The sequence below is a fragment of the Grammomys surdaster genome, unplaced genomic scaffold (assembly GCF_004785775.1).
Source record: "Grammomys surdaster isolate TR1022 unplaced genomic scaffold, NIH_TR_1.0 126066, whole genome shotgun sequence".
Classification (NCBI taxonomy): domain Eukaryota; kingdom Metazoa; phylum Chordata; class Mammalia; order Rodentia; family Muridae; genus Grammomys; species Grammomys surdaster.
Window position 1 is genome coordinate 4,026,885 of NW_021620876.1, and position 21,933 is coordinate 4,048,817.

Below are 21,933 nucleotides of genomic sequence, written 5' to 3' on the forward strand. Positions count from 1 at the left end.
GAGAAATTTAGCATCCAAACTAAAGCAATAGTTAAATAACAGTTGTTTGGAGTCTTCAAGTACCAGCCCAGATGCCATTCACTCAGTGTGTAGTGTTGCTGTTTACTGTATGATAGTGCACTTTTCTGTTCTCACTCTCCCCTACCCCCTCTGTAAGCTGGTCCATATGCCTTCCCTATCCTGATGGACTGAAGTACATCAAGTGGATTGGCACTTGGGCTTAGTAGTAAGTAGTACAATTGCTTGTTGGATATTGATATAACATCATTTTGTTGTTGTTGTTGGTTGGTTTTCCTTATATGCTTGTGTATGTATTCTGTGTCCTTAGAATAATTTCAGTCTCTGTTGATTTGACATCTGTCTGAAACGAAATATAATCAGAAAGCAAGAAACAGTTGAATTAAATGCTTTCCATTAAAAATAACTTTAATGTAAAAATTTATCAATTCAGTTCTATATTTATAAACTACAGGATAAACTGAGTCATGATCTTTTTCTGTAGATGTTAGTTTAATTGGTTGAGAAGCATTTTGAATTTTTTTGTCTAATTTTGATTTCAGTTTCCCCTAAAAGCTATTTATTTCTGAAATGATTCAAACTTGAGAAGAGAGAGAACAAGAAAGGGGATAGGCAATGGGGTCGGGGTAGGCTTTCTTTAGCCAGTCTTTTGGAGACTTGACTTCTCTCCTGGCCCCCACAGGTTCTACAGCCTTTCAGTAATGCCAAACCGGGGATGGGAAACCTTTATCTGGTGGGTCCTAACTATAGAAATTGAAAAGTGTAATATTTCTATCTCAGAATTTATGTGCATTTCAATATAAAAAGTGTTCTACTACATTAACTGGACACTCTATATTCTCATCTCAATTTTGTATATGTGACTGTACACATGCAGTTCTTACGCTTCAAGTGGTTGTGAGGTTTAAACGAAGGAAGTCTGTGCATGGCTTTGCTGCTATAACCTGACAGTGCCCTCAGTCCAGAAGTTGCTCTAGAAACATTTTGCAAATTAGTGTCATCCAAATTCACATTCTGCTTAATACTGCATTCCATTAAATTTGGTGTTAGTAAGCACCCCAGGTTAGTTATTTTATACTTATATATTTATTTTCTTCCTGACTGAATTCAGGAAGGAGGAGTATTCTTTAATGTTTTTTTTTGTATTCCTTTAAGGTTGCAGTTAGCTCTATAATCATTAAATGTTAGTGGATCTGAAAACTTACAATGACGAGCAAACCTTAACTGTAGATACCTTGGCTCATTTTTCATGAACAAGTGTTTGTTAAGACATGTCAGCCTTCTAAAAGATTATTCTCTGACTTCACTATGGCCTGGCAAGTGGAACATGTGATAGTTGCAATATTAATATATGTAAGTTAGTTTACTTTGGGTCATATGTCAGAAAGGTTGACCAGAACTGGCATTTTATTTTTAGGCTGCTTTCAATATGATCTCTAAAGATGAGAGTTAAAAGTATCATGTATTGACTTTATATTGACTTCTGTAACTCATTGAGTTTAACTTGCAGTTGTGCCTCTCCACCTGTGTTACTATGATAAAGACAAGTGAATTATGCAGCTACCTAATTGTTCTTTAACACTGAGGTCACGCCCCTTGTTAACAAGTGCCTCCTCATGATGAGAGTGTTTTTACTTCAAGTCATGTTTTACAGTCCTAGACATTGTTACAGACACTTGGAAGCAGACAAGATTTCTTGAGAGCGAGCTGTATGTAGAGGAGTTGGCCTCTGTTTAGAGATTAACTACTATTATGTGGTGAGCAGTGTCCTTATAAATCTGCTACCCTAATTACAATGAAGAATTATCTAATAAAAGAGACAGTAAAACCTGTATTATGTAAGAAATCTGTGCTGAATTATATATGCTCCTCTGCTTAGATAGGTGTCACTCTTATGGACCACTCATATGGACATGTATGTGATATTCTGACAACGCTTTCCGTACAGTTTTTGAATACCAACTCTGCTTCCAGCATCATGTGTTACAGATCATCAAGTAGGTACACTATGGAGGAATCAATAGAGAAGGGTTTAGCATCAGCCATCACTGTCAACCCCAGTAATGCCAGAGCTCTTTCTATAGCAGTTACTTTATTGAAAAGTTGAAGAAAAGAAGCACACAAGGAAGATATCTTTCAGTTTATTTGGTAAAGTGAACATTTAAATGGACGATAAAGTTTACAGGTCTGATAGTTTAGTTTTTGTGGTTAAGGTGATGTATTTTTCATCTAGCTTTAAAAAGTAATAGGTATCTAAATGGCGTTTTATACATGCTTCCTTGGTTGCTTTCTACCCCTTCCTTTCCTGCTATACTCTCTCACCCAGTATCCACCTACCTACTTAGCTCTTCAGTCTTCCTTCCGTATGCTTCCTTTCTGTTTGTCACTTGGGCCCGTTTCTAGTTTCCTGGCTTTTATACAGTATGTTTACTACCACCTGGATACCTGTGTTAGCAGACACTGTGTTTTTTTATTCGCTTTGAGACAGATCACTATTTAATGAAATAATTTTTTTCTAATAAGGCTGTTATACTAGATTCTGTTGCTAAAAAGATGATCAATTAAATATCAAAATCACATTTTTCACTGATTTTTTTTGTGATAGAATATTTTCTACCTTTGAGTTCTTAAGTGCCTCTAAAATACGCTTTAGATTATTTCCTTTTTTAATGCTTATAAATAAATATCCTTGCTTGGTCCTGTATAGATAGCCTAGTAAAGTGCTTATTGGGCAAGTGTAAGGCAAGTGTAAGTGTAAGTGTCAAACTGAGTTTGTTTGACGTACACTGGTGATTCCAGCACTGAGGAGGCAGAGACGGTCATTCCTGATGTTCACTAGCCCAGTAACCTGGCCTAATCAGTGAAGCTTCAGGATGATGAGTGGCCCTATGGCTACTGAGGAACAACACTGGAGATTGGCCTCTGTACTCAATGTGAGCAATACATGTGCCCACAGGAATGGGAGTACACATGCACACAGTCTTATCGAGTGCCAGCTGAATAATGATCACGGCTGCTTCTTGAAATTATTAAGCTTAGGCAGAACAGTGATTTCTTAACATTATATGGATCAGATTTTTGTGTTTTGTTTCTGAGTTTTAGGGTAGTTGTCAGAAGAACCCCAAGTTAAAGGAGTTCAACTCAGCCAGAGAGTATTGAGACCTGACGTGAATACCACTTAGAGATGTCAGAGAAGTCTTTAGAGATGAATTTTATCATTTCAATTTATAATGGGTAATGTAGGCTCATGTGTTGAAGGTGTGGTCCCTGGAAGGTTCTGGAAACCTAGGTGAAGGAAGTAGGTCACTGAGGGCCTCTCCTTGGGAACTGTATCCTAACCCTAGCTTATTTTCCTCTGTCCTTCCTGTCTACCCTGAGGTAAGCAGACACTTTGCCACTGCTTTAGGCCTGAAGCCCTGGAGAGAGGTGACCTCAGAAACCCTAGGCCTAGAGTCACTGCTTCCTGTTGAACTGTTTTTCTTAGGTTCTTGTCATGATAAAAGGTCTGACTAACACAAGGAAATAAAGAGAAGCTTAAAAGTTAAAATAGATGCCTTGTGTCAGTTGGATAGGATATTGAGTGAAGCTAAAACGGGAAACGTCAGTGAAATACCAGAAGCAAGAGGTCTTAAGAATATCAGGGTAAGTTTATGCTTTTTCTCCTCTAAAGCTTGATAAACCACTGAACAGTTTTGAGCCAATGGAATTGATGGGATTAGCTAGAAAGGACAAGAAATTAAGGACTGGAAAAATCAGTTTTAGGCGATGTCAGTGTTGTCTTTGTTAAGAAATTTGTTCTAACAGTTGTAAATTACACTGTCAGGTTATGACGATTATATTGTCTGGATATAAGTTGAAATATTCAAATTAAGTAAACCTTTTTCCAATCCATGGGTTAGATGTTAATGAGTACTCGGTGGTGGAGAGGGTGTTTTATAATGCTCGGGATCAAGCCTAGGGCTTTGTATATTGTTTTTCGAACACTTTCACAGAGCTACATCCAGCTAGGTCTTTAGCTTTAAGGATTTCATCAATGAAGGTGTTCTGAAACATTTAATAGTTGCTACTATTTAGTTTTGCCTCTCACCCTCCTTCTCACCCATCTCTCATCATGAGTGCCCCCCCACCCCCACTCCCAACGTGTTTGTGTGAATGTATTTAGTTACTGAAAAGTTAACCTTCATTTCTCAACTTGGAATTCCAAGTCTCTAGCTCCTGAATGAAAGTAAAATTAGTAACCTATAGAGCTTGGCTATAGACAGAAATTTTTTTGAGGATGTAGAGGGATGACAAAGAAAAAGGAAATAATGAAAGGCAAAAAAAATGAACCAGATACATTTTTTTAAAAATGTATGTTATTGTTCAGATAGCTATTAATTGAACCACAGAGATCAGCAGTTTCTGTCCATTGGTTGGGTGCAAATATCTGCATCTGACTCTTTCAGCTGCTTGGTGGCTGGAAGAAGCTGAGGAGGAGGGCGACTCTGTAGGAGGACCAGCAATCTCAATTAACCTGGACCCCCGAGATCTGTCAAACACTGGACCACCAACCAGGCAGCATACACCAGCTGATATGAGGCCCCCAACACATATACAGCAGAGAACTGCTGGGTCTGGGTTCAATCAGAGAAGATGTACCTAACCCTCAAGAGACTGGCGGCCTCAGGGAGTTTAGAAGTCTGGGTGGGTGGGTGGTGGGTGGTGGGGACATCCTTATGGAGATAGGGAGGTGGGGAGGAGGTGTTGGAGGGTGGACAGGGGTGGGGATAAAATCTGGAGTGTAAAAAAATAATATTAAAGAAAAAAGGAAACAGAAGATAGGTACTTACTGCTAATGTTCTGAGAAACTGATAGCAGCAGAAGCTAGTGTGGAAGGAAGAGAGATGGTGTTTTGCACAGATTGCATTGGAAGTGAGAGAGGATAGCCATGAGCCTATGTATAGGATAGAAGTTTCAATTTTTTTGTTGTTTGTTTGTCGTTGTTTTTGTTGTTGTTTTGAGACAAAGCCTGTCTGTGTAACCCAGTCTGACTTGAACTCGTGATTCACCTGCATGAGCCTCCTGAGTGCCGGAACTGTAGATATGTGCGTGGTAGGTGTAATTGTAAGTTTGAGATGAGCTTGGAAGAGATTCCATAGGAACCTAAGTCATAAGGGAAAGTTAAGGATGAAGCTTTGAAAACTGGTAAAAGCAGATACTATATCTATAAACAGAGCAAGATCTATTTGTTTATAAAGGAAAGCAAAACAAAGTTATCTACTCCAGGAAACGGTTTGGCTAGGAAAGACAGTTTAACTGAGTAGTGATGATTACTGAGAGAAGTAGAAACTAAAGTGTTTACGTTAGCAATCTTTGGATAAATAAGTTTGGAGAAAAGCTTTTCATCAGCTCGAGAAGGTAGGGTTGTTGAGTGACAGTCTTCATAAAGTAATCTATAAGTACTTAGACATTCACTGTCGGGAAAACCAGAACACATCTATAAAGATAATTTCAATATCTTTTTCTTGGAAGCTGCCTTTGACTGTTTCAAACCAAAGCTTATCCAGGTGCTAATATCATTTGCTCACATGCACTGAAGTGACTTTGTTTAGCATGTCATCAGTAAGCGTACTTCCTGAATACTTCACCCACAGGACTTACATTGTTATAATTGGCATCTCAAGGAGGTGAGTAATGAGCTCCTTGTTGTTGCCAGCCTTTCTTTTACATCGAGTACACTTTATGTAAAGTCTACTCTTAATAAAAATCCTTTTGAAAATTCTTCACCTGTATATGCAATTTCTGGGCTATGAGACAAATGATCTGCAGACGGTGTGGTGAGAACACAGTAGATGCATTCCAGTTAGTAACAGTAAGGATGAAAATTGCAACTTTTCTTTGCACTTTACATGCAACGTTCTCTGTGTACATATAGGTGTGTGTATATGTATATTATTGTTATGTTTTTATATATATGTAATTGTTGCTATTACTTGAGCCAAGGTCTCCCTGTGTAGTCCTGGATGACCTGAAATGCCCTATGTAGACCAGGCTGTCCTTGAACTAAGGAAGATCTGCCTGGCTATGCCTCCAGAGTACTAGAATTAAAGTCATCTGTTACCATACCTGTTTGTATGTATTTTTATGCTTATGATTTTTCATTGTTGTTTCTACAGTGACCTTTGTAGATGTAGATATTCATTTTACCTATTTAATATATTAAAGAACTGAAAAGCTCAGGAAACTTAGGATTATTGTTTGAGCTATCTTACACTACTTAAGATACAAAGCTGAGATTTAAGTCTAGTCTCTCTGACTTTTAAAGCCTATGTTCTCTATATGCCTGTGCAGTTTTATGATGTGTTTTGCATCATAAAACTGGCAGTTTTACTGTCTTTGATGGCAGCATTTGTCCCAGAATGGAAGCATATTGCCTCAGTGTTACCTTCTGTTACCTCTGTCAGCTTGGAGGAGTGTACTGACACGTCTATCTACTCCAGTGATCATGCTGGCATTTGCTATTGCAGACTAGCTCAGTAAGTTGCTTTATGCTGTTACCTATATTATTATTATTGTTGATGCTCTTGTTTCCACGGTGTTTTATGAGAAGGACTTGCTATGTAACCTAGCAAAGGCTTAAATTTGAAATCTTCCTGACTCTGCTTCCTAAATACTGGAAGAGCATGTGTGATCACTGTGACAAGCTAAGAGATGAACAAATATCTGCAAACCATTTAAGTCATGACCACTACAACAGTGGAACTGAATCCCAGTCATCCTATAGACTCTTCAGTGCCTCCTCCTCCTCCTCCTCCTCCTCCTCCTCCTCCTCCTCCTCTTCCTCCTCCTCCTCTTCTTCCTCCTCCTCTTTTTCTTCTTGTCTGTTTTTTTAGAGTAAAATCAGACAAAAGTATTAAGATAATTTATTTAAAATAGCACAATTTTCAACTCTAATTGTACATTGTTTTGTTAAAGCAATGAAATATTCATACTGAAGCAAAGACAGTTCTTGTCTATACATCTAATATATCTACATTCTCCTTTGTGTAACTAAAGAGCACATTTCCAAGGCCCTCACTGACACTGCCCATCATCCAGGTATGTTTTTGAATTTTCCCTCATTATTTGTACCTGTAAGACCATGAACAATCTAAGTCTAGGGCCGGAAAACCCTGGAAGCTGCAGAGAAGAAAGTCAGGGGATACCATGCTGAGTAAACAGACCAGAGGACCTTTGACTCAGATTTTTATGTTGTGAACAGTTTTAAGAAATCTTTTTTTTTTTAGACAGTCTCTATGGAATCTTGGACCTGGAATTTACCATAACCTTCCTGCCTCTGTCATCAAAGGGGTTACAGGCGTACACCACTATGGTGGTGACAAATAATAACTATATGTACGCTATTTTCAAATATTGCCCAGATATTAGAGTTACTTGGGGCTTGTAAAAATATAAATCCCTCACCATTTGAGATATTATTTCTTTAGGCTGGAGAAGTCCTCAAATGAATTCTGATAATTTATCTAGATGTACATTAAATGCTCAAGAAACACACACACACACACACACACACACACACACACACACGTACATGTACATGCACACATACAGGCACACACATATAAAGGGGCCTTTTAAATGTCTATGTTCTCCATATTGCTACTCACCATAGATGCCCATTTAGCTACTGCAATTTATATACGTAGGCCAACAATTTTCTAGCCAACTCATATTCCAATTGTTTTAGATGCAAGAAGTGAGGCATAGAAAGTTTATCTGCCCCAGTTTTCACTGACGATTGGAAACAGAGCAGGGATTCAGGTTCTACCAATTTGGCTATTGGGCTCCTAATCAATCACACTGTCTGTAGAGCATCCTTACATGTTAATATATCTGTTTACATTTGATGAACAGGTAATGTGTATTTTTAACATACATGTGTAGACACAGAATTGGTACACTGGTTTTAGAGAGAACAGAAATGATATTCTAGAAATTCATTCGTTCCTCATGACATAGTAATAGAACTTAGAGGATCATTTTACTGTAACAAAGAAGTTCCATTATCAGAGTTCAAGAGTGAATCACTGTCTAGTAACCTTCTTATTACAATTAATAGAAATATGTTCACCTATGTGACATATATAGTACCACCCATCTTCATACTCTGGCTTGAAAAGAATAGGATTAACTAGTTTAGAATTCATAGTTATGAAATTCAAAAACATTTTAACATGGGGACTGACTAGAATTCTTTGCTCTTACCAAACAAAATGCATAAAACTACAAGGATCAGAAAACCTCCCTGTTCTTAAAACCAGGTAGGTTGTAGTACCAGGTAGGTTGTAGGCCATTTCAGTAAAGTTTTCTTCCTCTTCTCTTCTTTCTTGTATTATGTTTATTCCACAAACCATATATTAAAAGTTGATCTCTTAGGAGTCTTCCCTCAGTACTTAAAGGATGAAAAGCTGTTATCTGGTAGTTTGAAAAATATTCTCAAGTATTACCCAAAACTGAATTAGAAAAAGCAGCATGGACTTAGGAAAACCTAGCCAGTCACTAGAGGGCAGAGAAGTACTATACTTTTGCCCTGTTTGAAATTTTCTATTTTAAACATTGTTGAACAGGATAGAAAAATATGTTGGTACACTTCTGAATACAAGTTTTTGTTTTTTCATTCTTAAATTGTCTTGTAAAATCCAATAATGTGCTTCACACTTGTACTGAGAGAGCGTTTCTGGCAGTTGCAATGACTGCTTCTTAAAGGGTATGGTAATGTAAGAGATTGTAAATGTTGCTCAAGAGGAAATACTGATGGCTAAAAGTGATCGTTTGTACATGGCATAGCCTACATACATGCACATGGTACCTCAGTATAGATGTTTAGGTGCAACTTTGAGACATTTTAGCACTTTAGCACTGTTTGCCTCGCAGAGTCCACCAAAGTTTAGCGTGTTGTTTCATTTAGTCAGCTGAAATATGTTGGGTCATTAATTAAGACCTTGAAATTTCAAAACTGTAAAGGCAAATGAATGAATTCTAGCTTTTAAAAAATTTTATATTTGACCTGGTTACTTCACTCAATTTTGTTCCTATTCTAAATTTTCTATCATCCTGATGTATTTTTATTCTGGTTTGTGTTTTCTGATACATTTAAGTATATTCTTAGTAATATACTTTGTTCATTGTCCTGAAGGATAGAAAAATTACCTTAAGTTGGGTAGAATTGGAATTTTATTTAATAAAAAATTGTATTAATATAATATGCATTTTAAATAGGAACAACACAGGATATCAGGAAAATACTTGATTTTGGAATCGGATTTGGTGCTCTAGTTATTCATTTGTTTGTGACCTTGGGTAACTCAAATTCATTGCTGGCCTTCACATTCAAAACTGGGAAAACAGTATTTCCTAATTTGAGGCTAGATTGTTCTAAGGATTGTGTATGATACTGGTGAGGGTGAATGTTGGTGGGTGAAGGTAAATGTTCCTGTAAACCTCAAGTTACTTTTGAACAGTTGCATGCATTGCTAATTTAACATTACTAGGGCACTGTTTGCTTTGTATGAAGTACCACAAATGTGGACTCCAGACCAAAACCCAAGTTACAATTGCAGAGTTCTCTGTCTCTGACTTTCTTTGGCTGCTTATTCCCTACAACTATGACTAAATTTCAGCTCTGTTTCTATCCTCTGGTAATCTTCATGCTTCCTCTCTCTGTGTTTCTCCTGACTGTCTCTGGTCTTTCTCTGTTTTTCTTATCCCAGGCACCCTCAGGAAGACCCCAAGCCTCTAGCAGATGATATCATCTCCAGCATGTTATAGATGTGGAGGATTCCCTGGGATATTGAGAAATACCAGAGGCGAATTGTTCTGCTGTAGTAAGTCAATTAGCATTTGTATAGTGACTACTGTTTAGAGCACAGTTGGTGATACCTTGGGGGGTGGGTGGGGGGAAAATAGTACAGTGCAAAAGATACAGGCTTATCCATTCTTCTCGGGGATCTTGTAGTTTGCCCTCACATGCAATTGACATTTTTAAAGCTGACAAATAACTATATAAATGTTGTGTTGTTTGTATGTTAAAGAGATGTATTGTTAATGCTATGTAGAAGTCTAGGTGGTATTGGCCCGGTTTCCTATATGAGTTTAAAATGTGTGTTTGAAATTCAATTGGAAGGGCAACAAGGAGAGTATGGGATTAATTCCCGAGGGCTTTGATTACTGTGTGCTCACTTGCCTCAGGGACTCTCTATTGGGATGGTAGTCAAATGAGCTTGATAAATTTTGGCCAAGCAGAACTGAACTTTTTTTTTTCACTTAGAGAAAGAAGTTAGGGCAAGATGGTGTTTGTTGCCACTTTGGGGCTTAGAATTTAGGCTAAGCTGTGACAATGGTTAATAAAGTGTTTTGATGAAGTTAGCACAGACTCAGAATGTTCAGGATACAGAGGTGAAACAGTGAACTCTCATCTATCACATCTGTTTGATTTTCATTCTGGACATTGTGTTTGCTGTTGTATTTTAGCAGCGCTACCTAGTACACATGCCATGGTTTCCAGAGCTGGATACATATTAAATCCTCACATGTGATCGAGCTCACATGTGATGAATGAAAAGTGTTGGCTGTTGACCTCTGCAGAAAAATATATACTCCCCCAGTCTGAGTAGAGATGGAGAGTGACAACAGAGGCTCTTCTGCCAGCTGCAGGGATTTGATAAGCTTGTGTTCTTTTTGCTTCTAGGAAGTTCTAATCCCTCAAGTGTATGAGTCCAGGTGCACTGGCCAGTCTCTGTTTATGTCCTTCACCTACTTGCACTTTCTTAGTAATTCTTCTGTATCTAATTACATTTTTATAAAGTTTAATCTATCTGTGATATTCATAGGTCTTCTTAAACTTGTGATACGAGTAGTACTTAGTATCTATATCTTAGTATTTTATTTACATGACACTATCAGTGTTTTATGTCTTGTCAGAAACATCTTAACTGCATCTGCTTTCTGTGGTTCCTGGGGAAGGATACTACCAGGGTTTAGCTACTGGGGTTGTCTAGTTAGTAGTGGTTTATTGAATATAGAAAGGAAAGATGTAAATGCAGTGTGCACTCATTTTACTAAATTATTTTACTAAATGTGGCAGGGTGTGCGTCATGAGTATTGAGTATGAGTTCTGTTTCAGATAGTTATGCTAAAACACAAATAGTGTATCCTTGAACTTCACTCTAGAAAAGTATACATATTCTAATTAAAATTAGTAATAGTTGCCGTTTGGGCTTCATATCTGCAGTCTGAATCTGTGGTCCTAACTGAGTCCATATTTACATCACAGTAACCTCTGTGTCTCATACTTGTAACAAACAGGGTATATGTTGAACTCTCTGCTTAGGAATGGTTTGTTCTGGAGAAAGAATACATTTTCCCCCTTTTTACAGCAAGTACGATAAATGCCTTTGACTTTTCTCATTCTTCAGGGCTAACGCTTGAGTTCTGCCCTTTTGCCTCTACTTCTCACCTCCATTCCTGTGGCTATGACCAGTGACTCACCCTATCCGTTTTACTTGCTGGACCAGGTCTTTTCTCACCCCACTCATTTACCATTAGCCCTGGAGTCAATGGGTCTGTGTGTCTGTTGCTGGAAGCAAGATGTTCCTGGCTTTCTGCTCTGGTTCTTCCCTAGCGATTCCTGTTAAATAGTACAGACAAGCTGGTCCTTCCCTGGCTGCTCTTTCCCAGTCTTCCCATCTCTAGTGACACTGGTTCTTCCAGTTCTTATGTGACATAGTTTTCAAACAAGCTCTGATTGTAAACTTCCGTGAACTAAGCATCAAAAGCACATGATGCTGAGATCAGGCTGCAGAGGGTCTTTCATAAGCATCTCTCCAAGGGTCCCAATGGAGAGTTGAGTGTTTGACCTTTAGCCCGGATCAAATGGGTCCCTTTGACCTTCAGGGATAGAAAATAATCAGATGTCATTAATGTCATTCATCTGTTTTTTGAAATTCCCATGTGAGTTTAACAGTATCTACATTAAAGAATTAGTCAAGGGGAGAATTTTTAATGTAAAAAGATGAGAAAGGATGAAACATTTAATGAAGGATTTAATTTTAATAAAAAATGCATGCAGATCTAAATCAAGTTTGGAATTAAAAACTATCATCTTAGATTTTTTTTTAAAAAAAATACTAGATTACATATCATTAAAAGTATAGTTGCCTTCGTGCACTGAGAACCCTGAGCTCTTCTAGACTGGATAGCCCTGGTGATAAGAAACCAGATGGTGAGCATGCACCTTTACTAACTACTTCCTTGTCCAAACATATTTTTCCAAGTGTTCAGTTTTTCAAAAATGAAGTTAGCCATCATATCTGAAGAACAGAATGGTTTTTGTTGCTTAGGAATGTAAGGAGAAAAGCATGCTTTTGTGCTTGTAAAAGAAAAATGGGAGAAATTACATGAATTGAAAAACTTTACTGATAGGAGAAAGCTTTTCCTAACCATTCTTATGTTGTCTCTTTGGTTAATGTAAAATGCTTGACCTGTTAAGTATGCACATTAATATTTCAAATTATCAGTTTAAGCTTCTTTTATACCATTAATTCACTTAGCATTTTATTAATTTAGTTTGGCATGAGAGTGCTTTGCCAATCCTATAGATGTAGTATTCTTAATTTAATGTCCTCTAAAAGAGAGACATAGTTCCTTATTCCAACTGCAGTAAATATTAACAATAAGCTAGTATTACTGACAAGCAGCAAATATTAATAATAAGCTAGTATTACTAACAGATTGGAGCTTCCATAAATACGTAGAGAGATTGATAAATCTATAAACTTTTTGATAGAAAATTTTCTTTCTGAAGGAAGCTAGAAGTACATAATTAAGAATAAAATTAGTTATGTACTTAATTTTTACTCTTCTTTTATAGAAATACTCTTGTTTTATAGAAAACCTAGAAATGAATACAAAAGCTCAAATTTGATCTGTATGTAATTATTAAGTAATTATTCCAAAAGTAGATTTATTTGTATTATTAAAAAACATTTGGTAAAGTAGTTTCCAATAGTCTCATAAAATGTAGTTCTTGCTGGGACAATTTTCATTTTGTCCAAGAGTTCACATATGGGTAAAGAAGCAGTGAATATGTTACCACTCATTCTGGCACCTGTAAAATACACATTTCTAAAAAGCTACCTAGGTTTTATTGAAAAAAAAAAATCATGAAGAACAGAAAACAAAGATGGCACCTTAAGATTGATCATTGTTCTGGGTAATAGTATCCTCAAGGATGCTCGTCTGGACACCAGAGGCGTTTTAAAAGGGTTTTCTTCTGCATGTCTGCCAACCCACTTCCTCCTAACTCTCTGATTGTGTCTGTTTCTTTCATACTCAGCCAGCTGACACTTAACTTCCTTTCTCTGTGTCTGCCAAGCACTGTGTCTCCTTTGAATGGTGGCATCTTTGCCCTTAGGTTAAAGACTGTTTTGAGCTTAGAGAAAATTTGGCTGCTTTTGAAAAATCCATTTATGGTTCTATGCTGTTTTTTAACCCTTACAAAGTTCCTATAATTAGATAGGTGGTGGCGCTGCCTCTCAGTCATGTACTGCTCAGTAAACTAGGTATCCATTTATCACTTAGTAACCTACCAGCTGCTCCAAACCACGCTCGACCCAGGGAAGCCAGTGCCCTGGGAATCTGAGTCAGATAACCTTTAGACTTTGGGGTCCAGTTTGGAGTGACCAGCAAGCTCTGAGGATCTGCCTGACTCCACCACCACTACCACCACGTTGAGATTCTAGGCATGTGAAGCTATGTTTTTGTTGTTTCTGTTTTTGTTATTGTGGTGGCTGGGAATTGAAACTGAGGGTCTCAGCCGCTTGTGCCACCTCTCTCGCTCACCTGTATATTTTTGACTGAATTAGTAAGAATAAATTGAAACTTAATTTTTTGAGTGTGTTGATTATCTCGTTTTAACTAGTTTGCAATCTAAAACATATACTGTAGGGGGTACTGATACCCACTGTATTATATTCATTGCTGACACTGGCAGCATGCCCACCTTCTCTGAATAAGGTGTTCTGGTAGACTTCTGTTTGTTTTTGTTTTTAAATGGGGATGGAGAGTTTTGTTTTTAAATGGGGATAGAGATTTTCCTTTTCTAACTTTTAAAAAAAATTGTTGTTAGTTTTTTGATACTTCTTTCTCAATGCAATTTCCCTTAAAGCAAAGGTCGAGGAAAATCTTTAGGTTTCAGATTACTGTTCAATCCTTAGATATGTTAAATGGATGCCATTTTGTTGAACAGTTTTTCCTCCCTGCTTTCTTCCCTTTTATTTTTATTTCTCTTTGTACAACCTGCATTTCAACAAAAGTGTCTTTAGGTTCATAAACAAGATGCAGCTGTCTGAAATATGCTCATTGACTCAGCTGGGCATCCTGCAGTTATCCAACAAAAGTTATTTGATTTGGAGGTAGTGTCAAGAAATCAAAATAAGTATTCACATTCAGTTGTGGCAGCTCTAATAAGTGTTTGTGCCTATAACTGCAAGTCTTGATCACATGTAGTGCATTCTGATGTTGAGCTTTGCAGAGATTTGAGCTCACTGTTGAGACTGTTAATAAGGGAGCCAGGTAGACTAGCATTTATTCTGAATTTTGATCCCAAAAAGAAAAATCAAATCTTCATCTCAAGATTGACTTGTGAAAGCAAACATCAATACTATAACTAAGATGAGAAAAAGAACCTGTGTATGTTATTTAGTGAAAAGCTATGAGTACTTTTTTTAACCAAAGAAAATCAAAGAATGAAATGGACAAAGCCAGAAGCACACTGAGATTGATGTCCCAGAAGACTTGTAGGAACTGTAAAATTGAGTGCAGCAATATAAAACTATTCACACATTTTATTAGATTCATATAGAGCTGCAAAATGATGGTCTCTTTGAGAAACCAGTGTTGTAAATATTTAGGTAGGGAAAAATATTAAGTCCCCAGAGTAACTAAATATTCACAATGAAGTGGTGCACTGAAGTAATAAATAATATATTTAGAAATGTAAGTTAATTTTAAGATTCAATTTTTATCTCTCTCCCTCGGAAATGTTAAATTTTCAAAGCCTTTACTTGCAATTCTTTGTTTCTGATAACACAGAAAGATGAATGTGTTAGGGGAAGATATAAGCACTAGACCCTGACTAGTACTAGTACTAAGAGGCTTTATTAGCATATGGAGCAGTAGACACATTGGCAGAGAAGTGTTTTTCTGGCTACGCTGTGGAACTGACTGCTAGCACAGAGTCCTTGGGTTTATCTGAGTGAGACCTTAACGACCTCTCCACCTGAGCTTCCTGTGTATTAAATAAGATTAAATAAGAATCTTACACATTCACATATGATTCAGCACAGATTATCTGGGAAACAGTGTTCTTATGTTTAAATGACTGTCTACGTGCTGTGTGTTACAGTTCACCAAAGTACAGGGTACCAAGTTAATTTAATTTTTTAGAGTATGTTATGATATCATGATGAGTTTTATTCAAAAAAGTTCTCACATGGTATTTTTTTTTAATCAAATGTGTCTTACATAGCAATGGGTGCATATTACAAGTGACAGCTCATACATTGTGACAGATACCTGAGAAGAAAATACCTAAAAGGAAGGAAGATTTATTGTGTCCCATGGTTTCAGAGTTACAGTTCGATATGTGGTTGGTCTCAATGTTTTGGATCTGAGGCAAATCCAAGCATTCTGGTGGAGGAGAGAAGAGGCAGCCGATCTGCTTACCCCAAGTCGTCTGGGCAGTAAAGAGGCCAGAGAAGCAGGACAGGTATATCTCTTTAGAACATGCCCATTGACATACTTCCTTCAGCTAGAGCTGATCACCAGTCACAGCAGTTTTTGATTATTTTATTTATTTACATTTCAAGTGTTTTTCCCTTCCCAAACCTACCTTCCATTCCCCTTTGCCTTTAAGAGAGTGCTTCCGAATCCCCACCTACCCACCCACTCCTGCTTCACCCCTCTAGCATCCCCTTTCACTGGGGCCACAAGCCTCAGAAGGACCAAGCGCCTTCCCTACCATTCATACCAGATAAGGCAATCCTCTGCTACATATGTAGGGGAACCATGGAACCACCCATGTAAACTCTTTGGTTGGTGGTTTAGTCCCTAGGAGCTCTGAGGACCTGGTTAGTTGATATTCTTGTTCTTTCTATGGGGTTGCAATCCCCTTCAGCTACTTCAGTCCTTCTTTATCTCTTCCATTGTGGTCCCTGGGCTCGGTCCAATGGTTGGCTGTGAGTGTCTGCATCTCTATTGGTCACATGCTGGCAGAACCTCTCAAAGGACTGCCCTGTTGGGCTCCTTTCTTCGAGCAGTTCTTGGCATCAACAATAGTGTCTGGATTTGGTATCTGTGGATATGATGGCCTTTCCTTCAGTCTCTGCTCTGTTTTTCTCCCCCCTTGTTTCCATGTATGTCCTTTTGGGTTACAGGGCTAAACAGAGAATTCTCAACTGAAGAATCTTGAGTAGCTGAGAAGCACCTAAAGAAATGTTCAACATCCTTAGTCATCAGGGAAATGCAAATCAAAATGATCCTGAGATTCCACCTTATATCAATCAGAATGGTTAAGATCAAAAAACTCCATTGCTGGTAGGACTGCAAGCTAGTACAACCACTCTGGAAATCAATCTGTCAGTTCCTCAGAAAATAGGAAATAGTTCTACATGAAGACCCAGCTATACCACTTCTGGGCATATACCCAAAAGAAGTTCCAATGTATAACAAGGACATGTGCTCCACTGTGTTCATAATTTATAATAGCCAGAAACTGGAAACAACCTAGATGTCTCTCAACATTTTCTGGATACAGAAAATATGGTATTTATGCAATGGCATACTACTTAGCTATTAAAAACGACGACTTCACAAATTTTGCAGGCAAATGAATGAAACTAGAAAATATCATCCTAAGTGAGGAAACACAGCATTTTTTTTAATCCATCGTGAGTTTCATCTGTTGACTAAGTCAGAGCCCTCAGAATCCAGCCACGTTCCAAAGACTGTAACTACTAGCTGAGACCAAGCCTTTAACTCACCAGACTTTGGGGAAAGAACAAGTACCTTATGTACAAGCCCTAATACAGATTTACTTTAATGTTCAAACACTCTTTGTCATTTTAACACTGTCATTTTAACCAAGTAGGATTTTGTACTCCTTTCTGGAAATGTCAATGATTTACTTTTTAAACAATAGTAAACTTAAGTTGCCTTAAAATGTAACTTTATGGTTTTCTCAGTGATGAATGAAAAGGAATTCTCTGGATGACTTTGTACTCAGCCCAGCTCCCTTAGGCTTGAGCTTGTTCTGCAGCTTGAGCAGATTCCTTAATTTTGACCTGAATTTATTTCAGTGAGGAATATAAGTTAGGTATTCTGTACAGTTTATTCTGAGTGTATAATTTTGTGATCTTTTTGAGTGAAGAATTGGATATTTAGGGATTTTTGTGCCTTTGTTTTTTGTTTTGTTTTTGTTGTTGCTGTTGTTGGTTTTTTTTTCCCTAATAACAGAATGTCTCAGTCTGGGAAATATATAAAGATGAAGATTTTTTTTCTGTTGGTCCTAAAGCCAGGGAAATTCAGGTGAAGATGCTAGTGTACAAAAAGGCCCTTTGTTTCTCTTTTCTTTTTGGTGTGTGTGTGTGTGTGTGTGTGTGTGTGTGTGTGTGTGTACACATATACTGTTTTTTATTGATTATTTGGGAATTTCATGTCATGAACCCCAGTCACACTTCCCAGTCTTCTCTCAGGTCTGTTTCCAACCCTTGTGACTTCTTCCTCCTCCCCCAAGAAGGAAGAAGAATGAAGAAGGAGGAAGAAAGGAGGAGAAGATAAGGAGGAAGGGAGACAGAAGAGGAAGAGGAAGGGGAGGAGGAGGAAGGGGAGGAGGAAACAGCATTCTGTTTGTGTTGTCCATATACTCCCTGGAGCATGGTCAAACTCCCATTGACGAGCCCCTTAAGGAAAGCTGAGGCAGAAGAGTGAAAAGACCAGGTGCACTGGAGAGGAACAAAGACTGTCAAAATCAATTGCATAATCCTTTTTGAAGGTAACGAGTTCACTCCTACAGTAATGGCTTCAACCTAGTCAGTCAGAACATAGGTCCCCAGAAAACTTTATTTTAAAAGTTCTGAACCTTGAACTAGGAATAAGTTCCTAATATACGGAGTTTTGGGTCAGATTCAAGCCACAGTATAGTTAAAATTAAATAGTAACAGTCCTGTGTGTCTATTAGATGATATTAATAGAGAAAGGAAGTCTCACAGTTTTTAAATTAAATGTACATTTCTTTATATTTTAAAATTAAAATATGATTGAATCATCTTCTCTTTTTCCTTTTAACCTCCCCTTCCATGTAACTCCTGCCCCCAATACATGGCCTCATATATAGATAGAGATAGAGATAGAGATAGAGATAGAGATAGAGATAGAGATAGAGATAGTATAGATATAGATATATAAATACAACCTACTGAGTTTGTTTAATGTTGTATATATATATATGATTTCAGGGATAACCTCAGTGGTACAATCACAAAATGTAAAGTTAATCCTTCTGTAGAGAAAAAAATAGTTATACTTATGGCTGATATAATTAGACTCAAATCATTAATGCTACATCTGTTTTCCACGTGTAAAATGGAGCTTACTTTGGTATCTTATCTTAATTCCCTTGAAATTAGAAGTATATGTCAGAAGCACCTGGAAAGAGTCATCACATGTGAATACATGACTGTTCTCTGGCTGCATAACTGGTGCTAGGAACTTCACGTGTTGCTGTGACTTTATTCTTTGAGTAAGTGCCACCTTTGACCTGGAAAGATGGATCTGGGTGTCCTGGTGTTAGTCCAGCAATATGGAACTCACTGTATCACTGGCCTTTTAATTTGTCGTAGATTCCAAATATATCATAATTAAATAAAAAGACCCTCTTTGCACTGAAATGTTAACTTTTATATCAAGTGAAAGTTCTTGGACAGGAAACCTTTGCTCTAGCAATGACTCTCTGGACTCTGGGTGATCAGCAGGATGACTGATCCCAGTGTGTTGCTGCCAAGTACAGGGAAGACATGGACAAGTGCGGTGTGTGGAGCTGCTTTGACTCACCCATTCCTTTGGCAGTGGCTGCAGGCCCGTGGCAGCAGTACAAAATCTGTGTACTAGCACATTTCAAAGCTGCTTTTCTTAGTCTACCAGAGCAGTGTGTATAGAGGTAGAGCCAAAGTAAGATGTCTACAGACTTCGTCTCAAAAGCAATTCGCATGTAACCTACAAAGGACCCCTTTGAGATCTGTCTTATCACTATGGTCCTCAGTCTTCTTTTAAAGCCATTGCAGGAGAATTGTGTTCAATCTGAGCTGAAATCTGGTGTAGAGAGTTTTTCCAAATTCCAGCCTTAGGATGACTTAGATTGGAGGGCTTCTGCCATCAGGACTGGATGAGGTGAACCTTGAGTTAGAGATAGTAAAATAGCCAAGGCATTCGTCTGCCTACAGTTAGTACTTGCATCCAAATTTACAGATTTTCACTTCATATTGTACATTTACTGTCCAATATTCTGATTTTGTTCTGTGAGTATCAAAACATAAACTGTAAAATTACAGCAATCAGAATTGTAACCAAAATGTGAAAGTGAGCTACACGTGTCAGCTGTCCCAGAGGCTGATAGGAAGGCACATGGTGACAGGAACCAGTCCAAGAAGAAAGAATGTGTGGTCTATCTCCACCTACTCTCTTTTTGGTGGAAGATAAAAGATGCCACTTTTGAGGAAAATTGGGATATTTTTTCTCAAATACTGAGTGTCAGGCCATGCATGCTCTGTGTGGCCTATGCTTCCTGAGCATCCACTGAGGTGGCTCTGCTCTCACAGATGCAACAAACATTGAGGACCATGTTGGTGGAAAACAAATGGCTCCTTCTACCCATTTAGTGAACAACACAGATTCCCAAACTGATGGGTTTGTTCTGGAAAGCTGCCTCATCCCATTCCCAATGATGTCATGGTGGAAGATGGACTCAGTTTAACTCCCTTATTTGCCTTTCAGACCATCCTAAGTAGCAGTTCCCATATGGATCTTGTAGAATCAAAATGTAGACTATTAAGATTTCTCTTCCTAAGTTCAATTACAATGTACTTGTAAGATTTAGAGGGCTGGCATCATGTACGTGGTTAAAAGAGAATGAACCCTAGTTTGAGGGTGGTAAGAGCCACATGATTGCAGTCACAGCTGGGCCAGACAGTTGGCAGTAAAGCATTTATACTTGGATTTCCTATATCAAATATATTTTTCTCATATACAAATATATGCATATCAAAAACTTGAAGAAGAAGAAGAAGAAGAAGAAGAAGAAGAAGAAGAAGAAGAAGAAGAAGAAGAAGAAGAAGAAGAAAAGGTTTCTCTTTCCCCAAGGAGATATTAATGAAAACATCTCATTTCTGTCTGAAAAAGAATAAAAGAGTCAGTGTGGTTTAGGGAAAGATCTAATCGAGTGATCAGGAGACCCTGACTCTGCCGATAATTAGCTCAGTGCAGTTGAGTTAACCTTTGATATCTGTGGATCTTGTTTTCTCCCTTTGTAAATTGGATGGTACCCAAGAATTGAATTTGCAGTGCCATCTCCTCTGAATGGTTCCACTTTTAAAAAAATAACTTCTTAAGCTGAAATTATTCTGCAAACTATCTGTAACACTAGGATCAGTAGTAACAAATGCAAAAGTCCTCACAGAAATGAGTGTGACAGGATGCATAAAACTTTTCAGAGTAGAGTGACTTTTAAGTAAATTATTAATTTTTATATTACAATGTAAAATTCTTTAAAAAGCTTAATACATATATTAATGTATATTATATATATGCACTATCTTTAAAAAAAAATAACAAAACTACTACCCCCTCCCATCCTAGTTTGCTTTCTGTTGCTGTGATAAAATACCATGATCAAAAGCAACTTGGGAAGGAATTTATTTGGCTTGCATATCCCAAACACAATCCACCTTGAAGGCAAGTCGAGCTAGAAACTCCAGGCAGGAACTGAAACAGAGACTGTGGAGGAACACTGCTTACTGGCTTGTTCCTCATGGCTCACTCAGCCTGTTTTCTTGGACAACTCAGGATCAGTTGTTGAGGGGTAGCACCACTCACAGTGAGCTGGGCCTTCCTACATCAACCCTTCCCAGCCATGTCTAGCTGTGTTAAGTTGACAAACTAACACGCTCTAAACCTCCTTTGAAGTAATCTGAGCTCAAGAATGGTCTATAGCTGTGATAGTTCAAGTAGATACTGATTAAATGTAAATATAAATGTGAATGTTTGTTTGATTATGAAATAATAATTGAAATGACGATTTGGTCCAGTTTCTCAGCCTCTATTCAGCCATGTGTATTTATATGGTGTTCCTTTTAGCATCAATTTCATTTTAACCGATTGTGACTTGTGTTGCTCCCATGCCTGCTGGTACAAGAAGGCTTCAGCAGGTGTGCTGTCAGACATGAACTACTTTCCTGCTTTTGTGGAAGTCCTACTTGGAAGTCCTGTTGATTTCTAACTATCAGATGTAGCTTGGTTAATACAAGTGAATATGTTTTGCTATGGTATAGCGTAGCCATAATTACCTTCCTAATGTAATTGTACTTCTTGATATAATAATCTTGTATCATTAGCACAAGTAAATAAGAACATGCTTGTTAAGTTGGCTCTCCTTTCAGACTATATGTGTACCTTCATTTGTCTTCTGGACATCTTAGATATTCATTGGCCTGTTTTGTCCTGTTGGATGGTGGTATAGGTTTAACTTCAAATGTAATATTAATATTGCCAGTTAGGGTTTTGTGTGTGTGTGTGTGTGTGTGTGTGTGTGTGTGTGTGTGTGTGTGT

The 21,933-nt window shown here is 37.8% G+C and overlaps 1 protein-coding gene across 7 annotated transcripts in view; it reads left to right on the forward strand.

Annotated features, from left to right (window-relative positions):
* The window catches only part of Bbx (BBX high mobility group box domain containing), a 225,199-nt gene that overhangs the window by 101,593 nt on the left and 101,673 nt on the right, over nucleotides 1-21,933 (forward strand). Inside the window, exon 1 of one of the 7 annotated variants that reach the window (XM_028755589.1) lies at nucleotides 9,817-9,881. The exons of the other annotated variants lie outside the window; for them this stretch is intronic. The gene's annotated coding sequence lies outside the window, so the exon portion shown is untranslated. Of the gene's footprint in view, nucleotides 1-9,816; nucleotides 9,882-21,933 lie in introns of those variants that run through there. 7 annotated transcript variants of the gene reach the window in all.